A 19,725-nucleotide genomic window follows, 5' to 3' on the forward strand; every position below is an offset into this window, starting at 1 on the left:
TATTTAAGACAAGCTAGCAGATAGACCTGCTAATTATGTCAAATCCAGTTTCAAAGAGAAAAATAAATATGGAACCCAAAGTCAAATGAGTTTGAATAAAAAAGAAACCAGTTAAAAAGAAGTAGACAGGGAAGTCACCACTACCTCCTTCAACCTGTGAAATTTTGGTCCTTCTGCTTTTCCCTTCTTGGCACTTTCGGTTTTTTCTTCTCACACTTGGGTCAGAGGCAGGATGAGGACTGTAGGGACTGTCAGTTTCCCCCAAAGCAAAACATTCAGGGACCACACTCTCTGGCAGAATGTAGGAATCTTGGCAAAGCCAAAGTTCTCTTTGGGTTTTCTACTGGACAAACAAAATTGATTTGAAAATATTTTTATGTCTATTGGTTTGAACTATGTGAAATTTATAAGTAAAAAATGAATACGTATTAGTAATTTAAAATGATTGAAGCTAATACGGTGTGACTTCTTTTGAAATTCCATCTTTATCAAATACCAAATTCTCAAGTATGCATCAATTTGTTTTTTAAATCTCTCCCATCCCATTGATCCATTTATCTATTGCCACCTTAGTATTATAATTTTATTTTTTATGATTTTTAAAATTTGTTCTAATTAGTTATACTTGACAGTAGAATGAATTTTGACACATCATACATACACGAAATATAACTTCTCATTCATCTGGTTGTACATGATGTAGAGTTCCACAGGTCATGTAATCATATACGCACATAAGGTAATAATGTTCAATTCATTCTACTGTCATTCCTACTCCCATGCCTCTCTCCTCCATTCACTTCCCTCTATTTAGTTCAAAATACCACTATTCTCCACCCTGCCATTGTGAATTAGCATCTGCATGTCAGAGAAAACATTCAGCCTTTGGTTCTTTGGGATTGGCTTACTTTACTTAGCATAATATTCTCCAATTCCATCCATTTACCTGAAAATGCAATAATTTCATTCTTTAAGGCTGAGTCATATTCCATTGTGTATATACAACACAGTTTCTTTATTCATTAATCGGTTGAAGGGCATCTAGGTTGGTTCCATAGTTTAGCTATTGTGAGTTAAGCTGCTGTAATCACTGATGTAGCTGCATCATTGTACTATGCTGATTTCAAATCCATTAGGTACAAACCTAGGAGCGGAATGACTGGGTCAAATGGTGGTTCCATTCCAAGTTTTCTGAGGAATCTCAATACTGCTCTCCATAATGGTTGCACCAGTTTGCAGTTCCACCAGCAATGTACGAGTGTGCCTTTCGCCCCACATCCTCACCAACATTTATTGTTGCTTGTATTCTTGATGATCGCCATTCTGACTAGAGTGAGATGGTAATATGGTGTGATTTTGATTATAGATTTATACATGCAGATTATTATTCAAAACTTATATCTACACAGTTACATACAAAATCAGGTATATTCGTGACTCTAATTAAAACAAAGACAGTTTCCCTTAGCTACTAATCCCTTTAATGTGAGATATGGACTCTATCAAGTTCGGGAGCCCCATTGTCCAGGTCTGAGTTGTTTCTCCACCTCTCAATGGCTCTGCTCTCTTGGTCATTCATCGTATTCTGAGTTGTCAAATAAAATAACTGCTGAGGCTTTTCTTCCTCTTGTTGGGGTGTTTTTTATTCTTGCAAGTTAATTGGCCTCAGTTCGTATGTTTTATACTCTAGCTTCTGAATTAGTGTTATTGTTGCTATTGGCATTCCTCTTACATATTCATGTGCTTCTCCTGATGTCTCTCACCTCCACTTTTCTTATGTTTTCTTCTGCACTTCCCTCGTCCCGTAAGTATTGCCCCAGTGTCTTCTTTCTTTTCCTTGGCACCGCTCTGATGTCCGCAGACATAGCCTTTTATTTTTCCTCTGAAATGTCATTGTTTAGGAGGCAAACATTTTAGCAAGGCCACTGAGAAAAGAATTTTCCCATAAGAAAGTCAAAATCACTATTTACCTCATTTCCTATATTCTAGGAACGAGACCCAAACAACTCACTGCCTCAGCATATTTAGCTTAGGTTCAAATTCAGGCTGAACTAGGGTAACCAAAGTGAGCTTCTGAGTGCTGATGCAAACCTTTGGGTTTATCTGAATGCAGTTAAATACATAATCAATAGACAAGCCTTATCTACAAGTCTTCACTGTCAGTAACACAAAGAACGAAGAGGTCATTAGTCACTGAAGTCCTAATTTAACTTGACTAGCTCATTGTAATTAAGAATACTTCCCCTTTAGTCCACAAGAGCCTCAGTTTGGATAAATGAATGAAATGACCACCTTAGTCAAGAGACGCACGAGTCAAAAGAAGGTCAGGGTCAACAGAACTCATTCTGTACCTGTATATAGAGAGAGTTGGATTGAACACAAAGGATGACTACTGGGTACCTAGCACTACAGAGTGCAATCGGACAGGACAGAGATCACCAAAGTATGCCAGGCAGTAGAGGAATGGAGAACTAGGTCAGAGCACAGAAGGAAACTTCAAGTTTATAAGCCATCACCACCATCTCCCCAAAGAGCCCTCTGGGGAAATTATAATCCATAATTACGATAGAGCTGACACTGTTCAAAGCTCTATGCTAAGTCCTTTAAACTGATTACTTTAAAAAATTTATTTCTTATGAATAACCTAAACAGTGCATACTATTATTATCCCACTTTACAGAAGGGGAAGCTGAAGCTCCTAAAGGTTAAGTACCAAGATCAAGTTAAAGGAGCTTGTCCACCAAAGTTATTAACTCAGGCAGTCTAACTCAGGTACAGCACTTTTCCAGTGTCAGCTATGCTGAGTTAGAGCATGCTTTCTAGCTAAAAGGACATACAGATCAATTTCAGAAGAGGTGAGAAAATACTGTGCAAAGTGATAATGCAGAATTTAATTTTTTTATAAAAGGTCAAAATTTAGTTATTACTATTGTGACAGGAGTGGAAGGAAGAGAAAGAGCTAAGAAATAGAAATATCACAGGAACAGAATGAAGGGAGGATGAGAATAAATCATCTTTCAACATTCAGTTTCTACGAATTAGAAAAATTACATTTCTCTTTTATCAATTAATGAAAAGTAACACTTCATATAATATTTTATTAAGACTAAAAAATGCTAGAAAAATAGTACATCATTTTGCCTACTATAACTTCCTCAGGAAAAGAAAAAAGTAAGGAGAAGAATAAAGAGGAAAACAAATAAAACTATCAGAAAAATATGCAATTGGAGAAGGATATTAAGTATTTGGGCTTAAAGTAAATTATATTGTAATCTTAGCATTCTGCTTCTTCAAAGTTTGGTCTACATCCATATCACCAGGGAACTTATTATAAATGCAGAATCTAAAGTCCCTACCCCATACTTGTGAGTCACGATGCACATTTTGAACAGATCCTTAAGATTCATATGCATATTGAAGTTTAAGAAGACCTGTGGTAGCATGTGACTATTTTCCATAACTTAATATGCCTAAATTTCCTAAGGATAAAACCCATGCATTGGCTTCTTTGTGTTTTTTGTTTGTTTGTTTGTTTTTTTTGCTGTGATACTCACTAACTATATGACCACAAGCAAAGACTCCATCTTCATGAGCCTCAATGTTCTCATCTGTAAAATGGGGATTATAGTAATTGTCCCCCAGGTTTGTTTTGGGGGTGTTGTGGCTTGGACATAAGTTATTCCCCAAAAGCTCATGATAGACAATGCAAGAATGTTCAGAGGTAAAATGATCAGATTGTGAGAGCTATAAACTAATTCGTGATTAATCCATTTGATGGATTAAAAGTTTCAATGGATTACTGCATGGTTCAGTGGATAACTCTGGTGGGAGTTGAGAATCTGTTGTCTGGATGGTACTCTCTCTCTCCCTCTCCCTCTCTCTCTCTCTCTCTCTTTCTCTTTCCAAGCTTTCTTCCACCATGCCCTTCTGCCATAATGTTCTACCTCACTTGGACCTAAAGCAATGGAATGGACCACCCATGGACTGAACCTGTGAAACCATGAGTCCCAAATTAAACTTTATCTCTTCTAATTGTTTTTGTCATAGCAATGGAAAGTTGACTAACACAGAAAATGGTACAGAGAACTAGGGTCATTTCTGTGACTAACCTGACCCTATGGTTCAGAAGTGTTTGGAGTTGGTTTATAGGAAAAGTTTGGAAAGCTTTGGAGATTTAGGCTGGAGAAACCTTAGAATGTTATAAGTGGATTTCAGTGAATAATTCTAGTGGGAGTTCAGAAAGCCAGAATGCATATAAGAATGTGGACAGTAAAGACTGTGCTCATGAGACTCAGAAAGAGATACTCTTTGGGGAATTATTCTAGAAGCCAGTCACTTTACATTGTCTACATTTTGTCCATGTCCTGAGACTATGTGAGGCTGAATTTAAAGGAGATGCATTAATCAGAGGGAAGAAATTTTTTATTTTTTTTTTTTTTTTTTTTTTTTTTTTTGAGAGGAAGGTGCTGGAGATTACACACAGGAGTGTTTTACCAACACTTTTCATTAAAAAAATTTTTTTTGAAAGAGGGTCTGACTTAGTGGTTTGGGGGTCTTGCTAAGTTGCTGAGGCTGGCCTTGAACTTGTGACACTCCCAAGTTACTGGGATTACAGGCATGTGCCACTGTGCCCAGTTGGTAGAGGAAATTTCAAGGCAGAATAGCATTTATGTCACGGCACTGAAATTGATGGCTGCTTTTAGCCAGATTTACTATAATAGTCAGGAGCCAAAAGCAGAGAGGAAAGTTCTGAAAAACTTGATTTGGCCAGAAGGCACATGTACAATCTGGGCTAAGGACATTATAGTTGCTATAGAGATTACCTCCCCTATAGATAACTAAGTACTTTGCATAGAAATTATGTAAAGCATGTCTTGAGTCATGGAATCAGTGAGATCATATTCATCACAGACTGAATTATGTAAAAGTGAAAACTCAATTGAGAAGATACCATGAAGGCACCCTGCTCACAAAGGGACATCTTGGAAATTGTTTCCCCAGGATTTGGATAACCAATGCACTCAGACATCACTGCCTAGCTGTGGCCCAAGAGGGCCTGCCCTGCTTGAGCTGGCAACCAACCTTGGTATCATCCATGTGGTGCTGGTTCTGCAGGAATACAAGATGCTCGAGTTAAGGATCATAGAGGTTTCCACCAATATTTCAAAGGAAGGCCCAGAAAGCAAGGCAAAGTGTGGCAGAGTCTAAATCCCTGCGGGCATCCCCATGAGAAGGTAATACATGAAACTATTAAAATGAAGACAAAGAAGGAATGGAGACTCCCAGGGATTAAGAGATTCAAGTAACATGGAACATCTGCTGAAGGAAGCAGCTGACTATGGACAGAAACAGTCTGAGAAAAGCAATAGCGGCAGGGATGCTCAAGCCCTTTAGAGATCACATCTCGCCACCATGTGCCTCAGATTCTGGATATGGTGGTGAGATATTTCCTCAGCTGAGTTTTGGTCTTGCTTTGGTCACATCCTTTTTTCTATGCCACTATTTCTCCCCTTTGAAGTGGAAATGTTTGCTTCAGGTCATTATGTATTGAGTATATGTAATGTGCCTTTCATCTTTACAGGGGAATCACAGTCAAAAGTTTGCTCTATATCTCAGGTGAATTTTGGACTTTGACTTTTGGGCAATGCTGGAATTGTTAAGACTACAGGCACTCTTGGAGATGAATTAAATGCATTTTGTGTTGTGAGAAGAGTGTGAACTTTTAGGGATCAGGTGTAGAACATTATGGCTTAGATATGAGGTATCTCTAAAAAGTTTATGATAAACAAAGCAGGAATGTTCATAGGTAAAATGATTAGATTGTGAGAGTAATAACCTAATCAGTGGACTAATCCATTTGATGCATTGATAATTTAAATGGACAACTGGGTGGTGACTGTAGGCAGGTGGAGCATGACTGTAGGCAGCAGACCACTGGAGGTGAAAATGTTTTTTTCCTCAGATCTACATGTACTCCCACTTCTCTCTCCCTCCCTCCCCTCTATACTCTCTCTCCTCTTCCCAGCTGCCATGAGCTAAAAAACTTTCTTCCACCACACCCTTCTGCCATGATGTTGTGCCTTGCTTGGGCCCAGAACAAAGAAATGGGCCTTCTATGGAATAAACCTCTGAAATTTTAGCCCTAAACTAAGTTTTTTCTTCTCCAAGTTGTCTTTCTCAGATATTTTGGTTACAGTGATGAAAAGCTAACTAAATAGGGGTTGTTTGATAAATGTTCCTTTTATTCGTTTATTTATAGAACCCAACTCAGACAACTTTGCTGTCAGTCTTTGAGATATTGTTTGCTTTCTAAACTTAACAATATATGTAATTGAGTGCTACCTAGTTTTATCTAAACTAAACTGATTATTCACTAATTTTCTCAATCCAACAGAATATGGCTTAGCAAATTGCCTCTTAAGTTATTATTTTACTTTCTATGTTCTCTTACACTGAATTGATGGGTAAATGATATGTCACCTCCATAAATCCAAGTACTATAGATAGATAGGTAACACGCTTGAATTTGTATTAAATTAACACATATTGTAAAACTGTTACATGACCTGCATTATGATAGACTGCACAATGTAATACTACTATTAGCTGTAATTATTAATAATTACCTTATAAAACTGCTGTGAGAATTAAGTAGTAGAATTTTCCTCCATTATACCAGGAAGGAAAATAAGCTCAGAAAGCATGAAATGTAGTATTGGTGATCACATGTAGTAAGTAATAAAAATCCTGAACCATTTGGAAGTAATACCAGGAAAGAACTTAATAATCCTAATTTTTCTTATCATGCTCCAAGCAGGACCAAGCTAACATGAACCTCTGTAGATTCTCTCTCAAGCTATAGATAAGTCCTGAAAATCTGTGATCCCAGAGCCACCATACAAACTACGTTGAGAGACCAGAGGGCAAGTGGGTCTTACCCCAGGATCAGGCTTAGGTTGGTGTTTTGTTCCCTTTCCCAATCGTCTCAACATTGTAGCCATATGAGTCCCAAGTTTTTGACTACCTAGTCATTTTACACCATTCTGCTTTGACTCGATTCCTGCCTATCAGATCTGTGGTCTTCCCTAACTATCTAATTAGAAGACCTTCAGCTATAAACAATATAAACCCAGATCAAATTACAAGAAAATTATAGGCAATAATTGAGAAGTCCATGAGAAAAACTGGCTTCAGACCTAACGGGATCCAAGGACCAGGCATCATTCTCTCCTTCCCTACCTCTTTAATTGCTTTCCCCTTCAATGGATTCCTTTCTAGACACAAATAGATGCTGGCAGTCTCAGACTCATGCACTGCCCTCTTAGTGTTCCAAGAAAAGGGAACTTACTTTTGCCTTTGGTCCAGCCTGAGTTCTGGCATTATGCCTCTCTAGACTGACCTGGGTCAGGTACCCATTCTAGGGAAGGTAAACAAAATGTTCTGAACTGACTAGTTCTAGATATTTAGTCATCTCTGGGTGACCAGGGAAGGACATTTGTCCTACTCTATCTGGGAGGTTTCAGAGAGGAGGGATGGTTCTTCAAGGTAAGATCAAGGAACCAAGAACAAGTCTACAGATGGTTGACTGACAAAAGTAAAGGGCTTCTATACACAGACTTATTCAGATAGGCAGTGTCCCTGACTTCTACCATAAATTCAGACTTCCGGACCATTGGGGCAAATATTCCTTAAACTTCAAGCTTTCCCTTTAATCTCTAGATGCCCTAGTCTCAACTCTGCACACACACATTGTGACCAGTTGCCATTGTGGGAAAGTCTTCAGGACCAGGAAGGCACTCAGAGCTCCTCTAATCATTTTAGTTTGAAAAGAAGCTGAAGAAGCTCTGTGGGAATCTATGAGATAATATATTACTGCTTTGTAAATTCTACCTCCTGAACTCAGAGTCAAGGATCCTGAGGAAAGAAGAACAGGTAATACAAGGACTAATGAAAGGAGGCCAGGATGGTAGACAAAAGTCAGGATTGCTTTAGTCTGTTTCTTGTCACTATAACAACAATACCAGAAAATAGAGATTTATTTAGCTCACAGTTTCAGAGACTGTGAAGTACGGTGCTGGCATCCACTCAGAGCCTTGTGAGGACTTTCTTGCAGCATGGAAGGCATCAATGACAAGACTGAGCAAATATGCCAAAAGAGTTTTCTTTTATAACAAAATCATTCTGATGATATCCCATTGATCCATTCATTCAAATCATCTTCCAAAAGACACACTTTCAAATACCATTAAGATAGAAGTTTGGAGATTAAGTTTTCAACACAAGAAATTTGAGGGACACATTTCAACCACAGCAGGGACTTTATTCTTCTAAATAACTAGTTCTAAGTTGGGTGTGCATGAATATATGATAGATAACATTTTAACCATTGATTCTGAACTCCAAACTAAGTTTATTTATATTGGGCAACAAAATATGTGTCTAAGCATCCAATTGCTGAAATCCATGGGAAAAAAAGAAAAACCTTACATGTTGTCAGAGAATGTATTATTAGAAAATGCTTGAAAAAGTAAAAGTATCATGCTATAATATCAGAGCACATAGAAATTTTAAAATATTTATGAAATGAAAAATAATTTTCAGATGTCTGGTTAAGTTTTGTCTTCTTATCCAGCTATAAAAATAAAATAATTATTTAAAAATTCCAATTCTTTAATAAGCAAAAATTAATTTACATCACAAATAGATTTCAAGATTTGGGAGGAGGAACTAGAAGAGACCAATGGGTTAAAAAATTAAATGTGCAGCTTTCTACACAGAGCCAGCCAGAAGTCCCCAAGCCAGTGGAGACCTCCGACCCACAAGCAGCCTCTGGGACCAGGGCAGGGCAGCCAGAGACCTCTCCAGGTGGCCCTGCCCCTCGGCCGCAGACTTTTTCCACCGGGCTATCCAAGATGGCGGACTAGAGGGTGACTGCATCTCCAGTCGCTCCAGAACCCAGGATTCAAGAAGGGGAGGCATTGAGAGATTCAGACTAAATAGAAACACAGGGTGAGTCTCCCCCACCCAGTGAAGCTCAGCCCGGGCGGCAGGCCCGGAATCGGGCGGCTTATTAGAGTAGGGCAGGGCAGCTAGAGTCTCCCTCAGGCAGCCCTGAGCACTCCAGTGGTGGGCTCCTCCCACAGGGCCAGATTCTCCAGCTTCTCAGAACAGGCACCCCAATGAGAGCCTTTCTGCACAGAACCAGCTCCAAGTTCCTGAGCCAGCGCGCAGCAAACTCCAGCCTGCCCCGCCCGCAGGTTGCTTCAGAGACCAGGGCAGCCAGGGTCTTCCCCAAGCAGCCCGGCTCCCTTCAGCGGGAAGTGCCTTTCTAGGCTAGCTTCTTGGAGCAGACCGCCCAGTGAGAGCCTTTCTACACAGAGCCCAAGCCAGCGGAGACCTCCAACCCGCAAGCAGCCTCTGGGACCAGGGCAGGGCAGCCACAGACCTCTCCAGATCTCTCTCCCTGGAACTAGTAGAGGGCTAGGGACAGCTTTCTTCGGAAGTACTGCATTATCAAGTTACTCCAAGACTTCAGGCTACTGAAGGCTGGGAGGTGATACACTGGAAATCTACAGGGAAACTATGAGCAAATAGAGGAAATCTGCAATATCTCAGAGTCCCACTGACATCTGACCAATATGAGAAACTAGTCAGAAGGGATAAAGAAGGACATTACATACTGCTTAAGGGAAGCATAAATCAGCAAGACATAACAATCATAAATATCTATGCCCCAACATTGGCTCATCCATGTATGTCAAACAAATCCTTCTCAATTCCAGAAATCAAATAGACCACAACACAATAATACTAGGTGATTTTAACACTCCTCTCTCACCGCTGGATAGATCTTCCAAACAAAAATTGAATAAAGAAACCATAGATCTCAATAACACAATCAACAATTTAGACTTAACCAAATTATATAGACTATACCATCCAACAAAGAATGGATACACTTTCTTCTCAGCAGCACATGGATCCTTCTCTAAAATAGACCATGTTTTATGCCACAAAGCTACTGTTAGCAAATACAAGAAGATAGAGATACTACCTTGTACTCTATCAGATCATAATGGACTGAAATTAGAAATAAATGACAGAATAAAAAACAGAAACTTCTCCAATACTTGGAGATTAAATAATGCACTATTATATGATGAATGGATAACAGAAGACATCAGGAGGGAAATTAAAAAATTCTTAGAAGTAAACGAGAACAAAGACACATCATATCAAAACCTCTGGGACACTATGAAAGCAGTACTTAGAGGAAGATTTATTTCATGGGGCACATTCAACAAAAGAAGTAGAAATCAACAAATAAACGACTTAACACTACAGCTCAAAGCCCTAGAAAAAGAAGAGCAGACCAACACCAAATTAGTAGAAGACAGGAAATAGTTATAATCAGAGCTGAAATCAATGAAATTGAAACAAAAGAAACAATCAGAAAAATTAACAAAACAAATAGTTGGTTCTTTGAAAAAAATAAACAAAATTGATAAACCCTTAGCCACGCTAACAAAGAGAAAGAGGGAGAAAACTCAAATTACTAAAATTCGGAATGAACAAGGAAATATCACAACAGACACGAGTGAAATACAAAACATAATTAGAAGCTATTTTGAAAATCTGTACTCCAACAAAACAGAAAACCTCGAAGACATCAACAAGTTTCTAGAGACATATGAATTACCTAAACTGAACGAGGAGGACATACACAACTTAAATAAATCAGTTTCAAGCAATGAAATAGAAGAGGTCATCAAAAGCCTACCAACAAAGAAAAGTCTGGGACCAGATGGGTTCTCAGCCGAGTTCTACAAAACCTTTAAAGAAGAGCTCATTCCAATACTTCTCAAAGTATTCCATAAAATAGAAGAGGAGGGAACCCTCCCAAACTCATTCTATGAAGCCAATATCACACTGATACCTAAACCAGACAGAGACACATCAAAGAAAGAAAATTTCAGACCAATATCCTTAATGAACATTGACGCAAAAATTCTCAACAAAATTTTAGCAAATCGCATACAAAAATATATTAAAAAGATAGTGCACCACGATCAAGTGGGTTTTATCCCAGGGATGCAAGGTTGGTTCAACATCCGGAAATCAATAAATGTCATTCACCATATCAACAGACTAAAAGTTAAGAATCACATGATTATTTCAATAGATGCAGAAAAAGCATTTGATAAAATACAGTATCCCTTCATGCTCAAAACACTAGAGAAAATTGGGGTAGTGGGAACATTCCTTAACATTGTAAAGGCCATCTACGCTAAGCCCATGGCCAATATCATTCTAAATGGTGAAAAACTGAAAGCATTCCCCCTAAAAACTGGAACAAGGCAGGGATGCCCTCTTTCACCACTTCTATTCAACATTGTTCTTGAGACTTTAGCCAGAGCAATTAGACAAACCAAAGAAATTAAAGGGATATGAATTGGAAAAGAAGAACTCAAACTATCCCTGTTCACTGATGACATGATTATATATTTAGAGGAACCAGGAAATTCCACCAGAAAACTCTTAGAACTCATAAGTGAATTCAGTAAAGTAGCAGGTTACAAGATCAATGCTCATAAATCTAATGCATTTGTATACATAAGTGATGAATCTTCAGAAAGAGAAATTTGGAAAACTACCCCATTCACAATAGCATCAAAAAAAATAAAATACTTGGGAATCAATCTCACAACAGAGGTGAAAGACCTCTACAATGAGAACTACAGAACACTAAAGAAAGAAATTAAAGAAAACCTTAGAAGATGGAAAGATCTTCCATGTTCTTGGATAGGCAGAATTAATATTGTCAAAATGGCCATACTACCAAAAGTGCTATACAGATTCAATGCAATTCCAATTAAAATCCCAATGATGTACCTTACAAAAATAGAGCAAGCAATTATGAAATTCATCTGGAAGAATAAAAAACCCAGAATAGCTAAAGCAATCCTCAGTACAAAGAGCGAAGCAGGAGGTATTGCAATACCAGATCTTCAACTCTATTACAAAGCAATAGTAACAAAAACGGCATGGTATTGGTACCAAAATAGAAAGGTAGATCAATGGTATAGAATCGAGGACACGGACACAAACCCAAATAAATACAATTTTCTCATACTAGACAAAGGGGCCAAAAATATGCAATGGAGAAAAGATAGCCTCTTCAACAAATGGTGCTGGGAAAACTGGAAAACCATATGCAACAGAATGAAATTAAACCCCTATGTCTCACCCTGCACAAAACTCAACTCACAATAGATCAAGGACCTCGGAATCAGACCAGAGACCCTGCATCTTAGAGAAGAAAAAGTAGGTCCAAACCTTCAACTTGTTGGCTTAGGATTAGACTTCCTTAATGGGTCTCCCATAGCCCAAGAAATAAAAGCAAGAATCAACAACTGGGATATATTCAAACTAAAAAGGTTTCTCTCAGCAAAGGAAACTATCAGTAATGTGAAGAGAGAGCCTACAGAGTGGGAGAATATCTTTGCCACTCATACTTCAGATAGAGCACTAATTTCCAGAATCTATAAAGAACTCAAAAAACTCTACACCAAGAATACAAATAATCCAATCAACAAATGGGCTAAGGAAATGAACAGACACTTCACAGAAGAAGATGTACAAGCAATCAACAGATATCTGAAGAAATGTTCAACATCTCTAGTAATAATAGAAATGCAAATCAGAACTACCCTAAGATTTCATCTCACCCTGATTAGAATGGCAATTATCAAGAACACAAGCAACAATAGGTGTTGGTGAGGATGTGAGGAAAAAGGTACACTCATACATTGCTGGTGGGGTTGCAAACTAGTGCAGCCACTCTGGAAAGCAGTATGGAGATTCCTCAGAAAGCTTGGAATGGAACCAGCATTTGACCCAGCTATCCCACTCCTTGGCCTATACCCAAAGGACTTAAAATCAGCATACTGCAGTGATACAGCCACATCAAGGTTCATAGATGCTCAATTCACCATAGCCAGATTGTGGAACCAACCTAGATGCCCTTCAGTTGATGAATGGATAAAGAAACTGTGGCATATATATACAATGGAATATTACTCTGCCGTGAAGAATGATAAAATTATGGCATCTGCAGGCAAATGGATGAAATTGGAGAATATCATGCTAAGTGAGATAAGCCAATCTCAAAAAACTAAAGGAGGAATGATCTCGCTGATAAGTGGATGAGGACATATAATGGGGGGTAAGAGGGGTTAGTGTTAGGGTTAGGGTTAGGTTTAGCGTTACGGATAAGGAGGGTGGTAAGAATCGAAGATGGAAGGACTGTATAGAGGAAAAAGAGGGGTGGGAGGAGTGAGGGGAAGGGAAAAAAATAACAGAATGAATCAAGCAACATTGCCCTATGTAAATTTATGATTTAAAAAAAAAATAAATAAATGTGCAGATATTTAGGGTTTAAAAAATGTGCAAAATTATCTTCTGCCTGACTCACATTACTGGATTTCTCCACGACCTTTTACGTAAGGCCTGTGACCTCCTCAGAGAAACTCTTCATATGTCCTTTTTTCTGACAGGACTTTGCCAAGCACCTGTCTCTAACTTTTCTCCATCTTTATTCTTCTCTTCATTGAAATGACCACCTCTTGGTATTATATATCTATTTTCTAATTTGTTCATTTGTCTAATTCCTGTAGCGTAGAAGCTTCAAGAGGCAGGTTGTCTGTTGTATTAACCACTGTATTCTTGAGGCCTTGACAGTGCTTGGCATGGGGCAGGCATCAACAGCTAGTAGTTGAGAGTATTAACTGTGGAATAGTTATCTTCAAACTGTATTGATCATTAAATTCACAAGTTAGGAAAGGATCGTATTGTGATTTTTTTAATACTTTAGTTTAAATTTTGAAAAATTAGAGGCTGGTGTAAATTTCTATCAGTTTTTCAACCTACAAAACTCTGACTTCATGCTACTGACTATAACCTTGAATGCAAGTATTTTTGATAAAGGAAACAGGTTGGGTCTATTTTCCCCAATGGTTATCTAATTGTTGGCCTATTCTTTATATATATTCAAAGATATGCAATAGCTAAGAAAATTCCAAACCTTCTATCCTTCAGATGCTTTGTGAAAATCCAAGTTCATTTTGAATAGATGGAAAATTATTGGAGAGAAACTTTTTCAAAAAACCAACAACTATTTCATTAACTGGTACTTTGTAATCCCACATAAATACTAAGTAATTATTTTAATTCCTTTTTTCACATTCACTTTTGAATTTATTAAATACTGTATAATGTAATAGAATGGAAAGGTTAAGGAAAAAAGATTAGACTTTTTAGGATGTCAGTCCAAAAGGGTTTCTCTACTAATTGATGGCAGTGTGAGTCTGGGAAAGTCATCTATCTTCTGAAATCCTGTTTCTGAAAAAAAATGAGTAAAAATAACAAAACTTACAGCACCAGACTTACAAGGTTCAATGAAATAATGCAAAAACTAATCAACAACAGACACAAAAACCCTTCAAGAATCTCTTAAATTAGGGTCTGACATAAAACAGGGACTTGCTAAATATTTATCAGTATTACTTCTTCATTTATCCTAGGTTTTTAGCCAAGAGTTTTAAATTTCAACTTTTTTTTATGTTGGTAACCTAAAACAGATTCAACACAGTTTTCCTGTTTAAACATCTCAAATCCTTGTAAACATATCCCTTGCATGAGTTAAGTTACATGAAAATCATATTTATGTGAGATATTGAAGACTAAAGTAAATTCAAACAATGTTCCACATAAGTTGAAATGCATTTCAAAAAAATGTGTGTGCACACTCATTTGTGTATGTGTGTGCAAGATATACTTTGGTTGCCTTTATAAACCAGTGGCTATGATTAATAAGACTAAGTTTCCTAAAGAAAATGAGATAATAACAAAAGCCCTTTTTGTGTTTAACTCTTATCAGGGGCAAAAATAGAAAGAGATAAAACAGCATGAAATGATGAGACCAAGTGATGAAATTCATTCACAATGATTACTTTCAAGAGTAATTTCTCTTGGGTAATTGAGCGGCCTGTTACTATGGCTCTCCAGAGTGATAGCTAATGTAAATGAAGCTACTAAAAGTGGATTATCATGGCAAGAATATCCTCAACCAATAATGCAATAGAAATCCATTCAAAGCATTCGGGAAAAATTCAAAAGGAGAAATGCCCTTTTTTATTTTGTTTTATTTAAGTTAATGACCTACAAAATACTTCTTCCCTGACTAACAACCAGTAAGCACTTAAAAATATCCAGCCAGGAAAAGCAATGATTCAACTCATTTGGAAGAAGTAGGAACCCACCTGAATTGTTAGTGTCTGTGTTTGGTCCCAGGGACTCAGATTCTGAGCTAAATTCTTTGAGCAATCTTGGCAAAGGTCTGAAATTATTTTTGCCAATTTTTCTTTATCTTGGAACAGCTAGAGTAATGTTTCATGCATAAGCACCAAGGAATTTATTAATTTCAGAAAACTTTCTTACAGATGTGTATAGTACTTTAAAGGTTTTATTGAAAAAAAATCAGTACCATGTAGCATGAAAGACTTTAGAAGGATGCCTTCTTTCACAAACTCACACAAATTGTTTTTGGAATGCCCACACTGAGCAGCTGTCTTTTTGCTTTCGGGATACCTACATCTTGGCTGTTATAAGACAGGTTTTGAAACAAAGATTCTCACCATTCTTCCTGGAAATATTCACCCTGTCAATTGGTTTACAGGTGTAAGCAATGGCCTTATGGTCACGGCTGCTGTAGGAGAAGCAGGCAGAGAAGCAAAGTTACACTTGCAAGAGTGACCAGAGAATGTCTAGCAATGACAAACTCAAAGGTAGCCTTTGCATGAGCAGAAGAGTGGGTGATTCAATGTGGGCAGAATCTCATTTGAAGATTCTGATGAAAGAAGAAATAGAGGAATCCGAAAGAATTACAGTTTTCCTCAACTGAATTTGCAGGAGGGAGGATCAACTAAAGAAAAGGAAGTCATCTTGGCTGAGTCTCATAAAGTCAGGTGCAAATAGAGTGGACTAGAATAATTTCACTAATAACAGGAAGAAAAGTCACTAATAATAATCCAGAAATTATTGGGGTTTGATGTTAGGAGTTTGTATTTGGGGACTACTCCATTTGATATGAGAAGGCACTTGACTTCTTCATTTTTTTCTTGGTTCTTTTTAGTTATACATGATAGTTGAATCCATTTTGACATAATTATACAGATGCGGAATATACCTTGTTCTAATTCAGTCCCCAGTACCTCTCCTTCCCTTCCCTCCCTCATCCCCTGCTCCATTCCTTCTATTGATCTTTCTGCTATTTACCAATAGCTATTTTTTTCACAGTTAAATTAATTTCTTGTGAATGTACACAATGGTGGAATTCACTGTGGTATTAAACAAAGGATTCAACCAACCTATGAGTTGATTCAAAAAAATTTGAAGTTAGCCTTCTACTCAAACTTTTATCTAACTCCTTCTAACTTCTTATTACATAATGGAATGACATTATTTTACTTATTTATTAATTTTGAGACCCAAGGTAAGAAACCTACCGTGGTAGAACTGTTTTACTTCTATGTGTTCCAGGGATGAACTGAGTAACCAGCGGAATTACTATGGAAGGGAGCCTTTAAGTAATCCTCACCTAAACTGAGCATGATGGTGCACAGCTGTAATCCCAGTTACCTAGGAAGCTGAGGCAGGAGGATCCCAAGTTTAAGGCCAGCCTGGGCAACCTAGAGAGTCCTTGCCTCAAAATGAAAAAACTTTTAAAAGTGCTGAGAATGCACTTCAGTGGTAGAGCGCTTACCTAGCATTCGTGAGACCCCGGCTTCCCTCCCCGGTACATTTAAAAAATTAAAAATTAAAAAATAAAATAAAATAAAAGATGGCCCCATGTGAATGAGTTTTTCAGTGTCCCCAACTCTTCGTCCTCATCCCTTGCCCCATTTTTATTGTTCCATTGTTAGTTATGACAGTATCTCGTTCCTCAATCTTGTGAGGTCTTCTCCCATTTACAAAAACTACTTTCAGAGAAAATTTTTAGAACATGTCCCCAAAAGTCTGATTGGATCCCTACCTTAGAGGACAGGCTTGAGCTGGAAGAAATTTCAGATATCCATGAGTCAGAAACTTACAAAATAATACCAACGGCATCAACAGCTCTCACTGACTGACCATCTAGCACGTGGCGGGCACTGACGTTTTGTTTCTGTAGGGAGACTGGTGAGACAGGAGGGGCTCATCCATCTTAAAGAGGTGCTGCTTCATTCGATATAAACCACACAATTCTAGACACTAAGAATTTGTCTAGCAGATTGGAGTATCCAGAAGAAAATGTCAAATGTGAGAAGTAAAAAAGCACCAAATATTTTAGAACAAAGGACAGAAACATAAGGAAAAATGGAACCAAGTCATAAACATAAGCAAGACAAATACTGGCAGTGCAGCCTAGTGGTAAAGAACATGGACTCCAGACCTGGTCTGTGAGGTCTAACCCTGGCCCCATTGCTGACCAGCTATGCAGCCTTAATGGTAGTTCTCTAAACTCCTTGTGCCTCAGTTTGGTCATCTGTAGAGAGGGGTAATGATAACAATAGTGTCTATCTTCTAAGTTTATTAACAGCATTAAGTGCTCAAAAACATGGCTCCAAATCAGTTTGTTAAATGAAAATCTTAGAAAAGGATTCACACCCATCGAAAACTTCAGCTCTTGATCACTGGAAATGATCAAGCCCTGGAATCTGAGCAGGTCTCCACAAAGACAAAAATGCTTATTTCTTTTGCTCAGACCTTTGCCTAGTTCCATACTCGGTTATAGATCATGCTTGATGAATACTGTTGAATGAATAAATAAAGCTATTTTGGTAGTGACACATAATGTTTTGCATGAGTATAAATTGCAACCAAGTGACCTCTAAAGAACTTTCCACTTTAAGGATCTGTGATTTCTTCAAGGAATGAATGAATTGGAATGGTATGACACCAAAAACTTGCCTTTATGATTTGAGGGAAAAAAAATTTAAAAAAAATCTCCCACCTCAGTAAAACAGAATGTGTCTATTAAATGAATATCTTCTTCTAGTTAAAAGGTTAAACAGGAATGTGAAGCACAATATCAAGAGTCTCTAGTCAGCTCCACAGTGTCAAATCATTATCTTCTTTTACATTTTCATATCTCCAGGCCTTTCAGTTGGATCAGGTTGGCATTTCACTGCCCTTTGTGTGTGACAAGTGAAAACAGGAAAGAAAAGAAACTCAAGTGAAGAAACCCAGAATCCACACAGCAGAAGGTGGTCAGCGGTGCCCACTTGGCTGCCTCATCAGGATGCCAGCATCCCTCCTCTGGCTCACCTTGCACCCCATGTGTGTCAGTTCCAACTTCGTTTCCCAGAGCCCAGTCTCCTGCTCTTCTGCATGTCGCCCCACACTTAGCCAGACATGCAATCAGTACCTGCAAAGCTGACCTGTTTCCCCAGGGACTCCAGGGAGCTCTGATGTCATGCCTTGCACCCCAAGGATAGAAGTCTCCCAGCAACAATGTTGAAAAAGAGTGGATCCCCCAAAAATCTCCCTCCTAGAACTCAGTTCTAATTCCCCCAAGAAACTAGGCTGTGACTGCTCACTTCTCTAAAGAACTGAAAACAATCAGTAGATTCTTAGATCTGCTTTAAAAAAAAATCTCAACCCCAAAAATATTAGAAATTTCATTGTTGAAATAATGAAAGAACTAACTTGTTGAAAGTTGAACATCCACAGATATGGGAAAAATGCTTTCAATCAGGTCAAATCACTCTACCTTTGGGATTATAAATTTACTCTTATTCACAAAGAAAAAAATTCAGTTATAGTGGAGAAAGTAGGATTAGTTCTTTAGCTTAATAAGCAAACAGAAGTTCTTTCTTTAAATCTTGACATTTAATCAATCTCAATTTGGTTTTGGAAAACTGTTTTCTATGAGGCCATCTCTGACTATAGGATTTAAATCTGGACATCTTTTACCACATTGACCAATTCCCACACAGGTCTTAACTCCTAGGAGAAGCTGTTGATATTATTTTCTCCTCATGTCCCTTAACAGTGACGAATGTTTGTTAAAATAAGGAATTAGGTATATTTTATTTTATTTGCCTCTAGTTATATTTTTTCCTAAATTTTAATCTAACCCGAAATATGGGTAAAGTTCTTCACATATTAATAATCTTTGGTTTTTGTGTATCTTAGAATTTATCCACTAATACAGGTATCTTACTATTGTCTCCAATTTTGAAAAATAAAATTAAGATTCGGAAATGTTAAGAGATTCTCCTGACATCACTCAGGGAATAGAGCTGGGTTTCGGTCCAGGTCCGTCTGTCTACGTCTTTCATGGATGTACACACCATTTTTACAACATGTCATGAATTCATTAACAAAGTATGTTCAGGGACACAAGTCAGAGGTCAGCAACCTTTTTCTGAAAAGAACAGGTAGTAGTATCTTAGGCTTTGTGGACTATATGATCTCTGTCACAACTCTTCACCCCTGCCACATAGCACAAAAGCAGTCACATGAAAAATAAATGAGCCGATGTGGCTGTGTTTAAGAAACAAACACCACACACATAAAAAACCTTTATTTACAGAAAGCTGACAGCAGGGCAGATTCAGCCCAAGCCATAGGTTTCTTGACCCCTGTCCAAGTAAATCTGACATTTAGGGACAAAATTTAGAT

General features: G+C 37.9%; 1 long non-coding RNA gene across 2 annotated transcripts in view; it reads right to left on the reverse strand.

The window, feature by feature from the left end:
- Positions 1 to 210: 210 nt before the first annotated feature.
- The window catches only part of LOC306662763, a 104,480-nt gene continuing 84,965 nt past the window's right edge, over positions 211 to 19,725 (reverse strand). The window contains exons 1-3 of one of the 2 annotated variants that reach the window (XR_013764225.1): positions 8,049 to 8,111; positions 1,764 to 1,882; positions 211 to 343 (exon numbers count right to left, since the gene is read on the reverse strand). This is a non-coding gene — a long non-coding RNA (uncharacterized lncRNA). Of the gene's footprint in view, positions 344 to 1,763; positions 1,883 to 8,048; positions 8,112 to 19,725 lie in introns of those variants that run through there. The other variant, XR_013764224.1, reaches the window with a different exon arrangement.

Source organism: Sciurus vulgaris (assembly GCF_902686455.1).
Source record: "Sciurus vulgaris genome assembly, chromosome: 5".
Taxonomy (NCBI): Eukaryota; Metazoa; Chordata; class Mammalia; order Rodentia; family Sciuridae; genus Sciurus; species Sciurus vulgaris.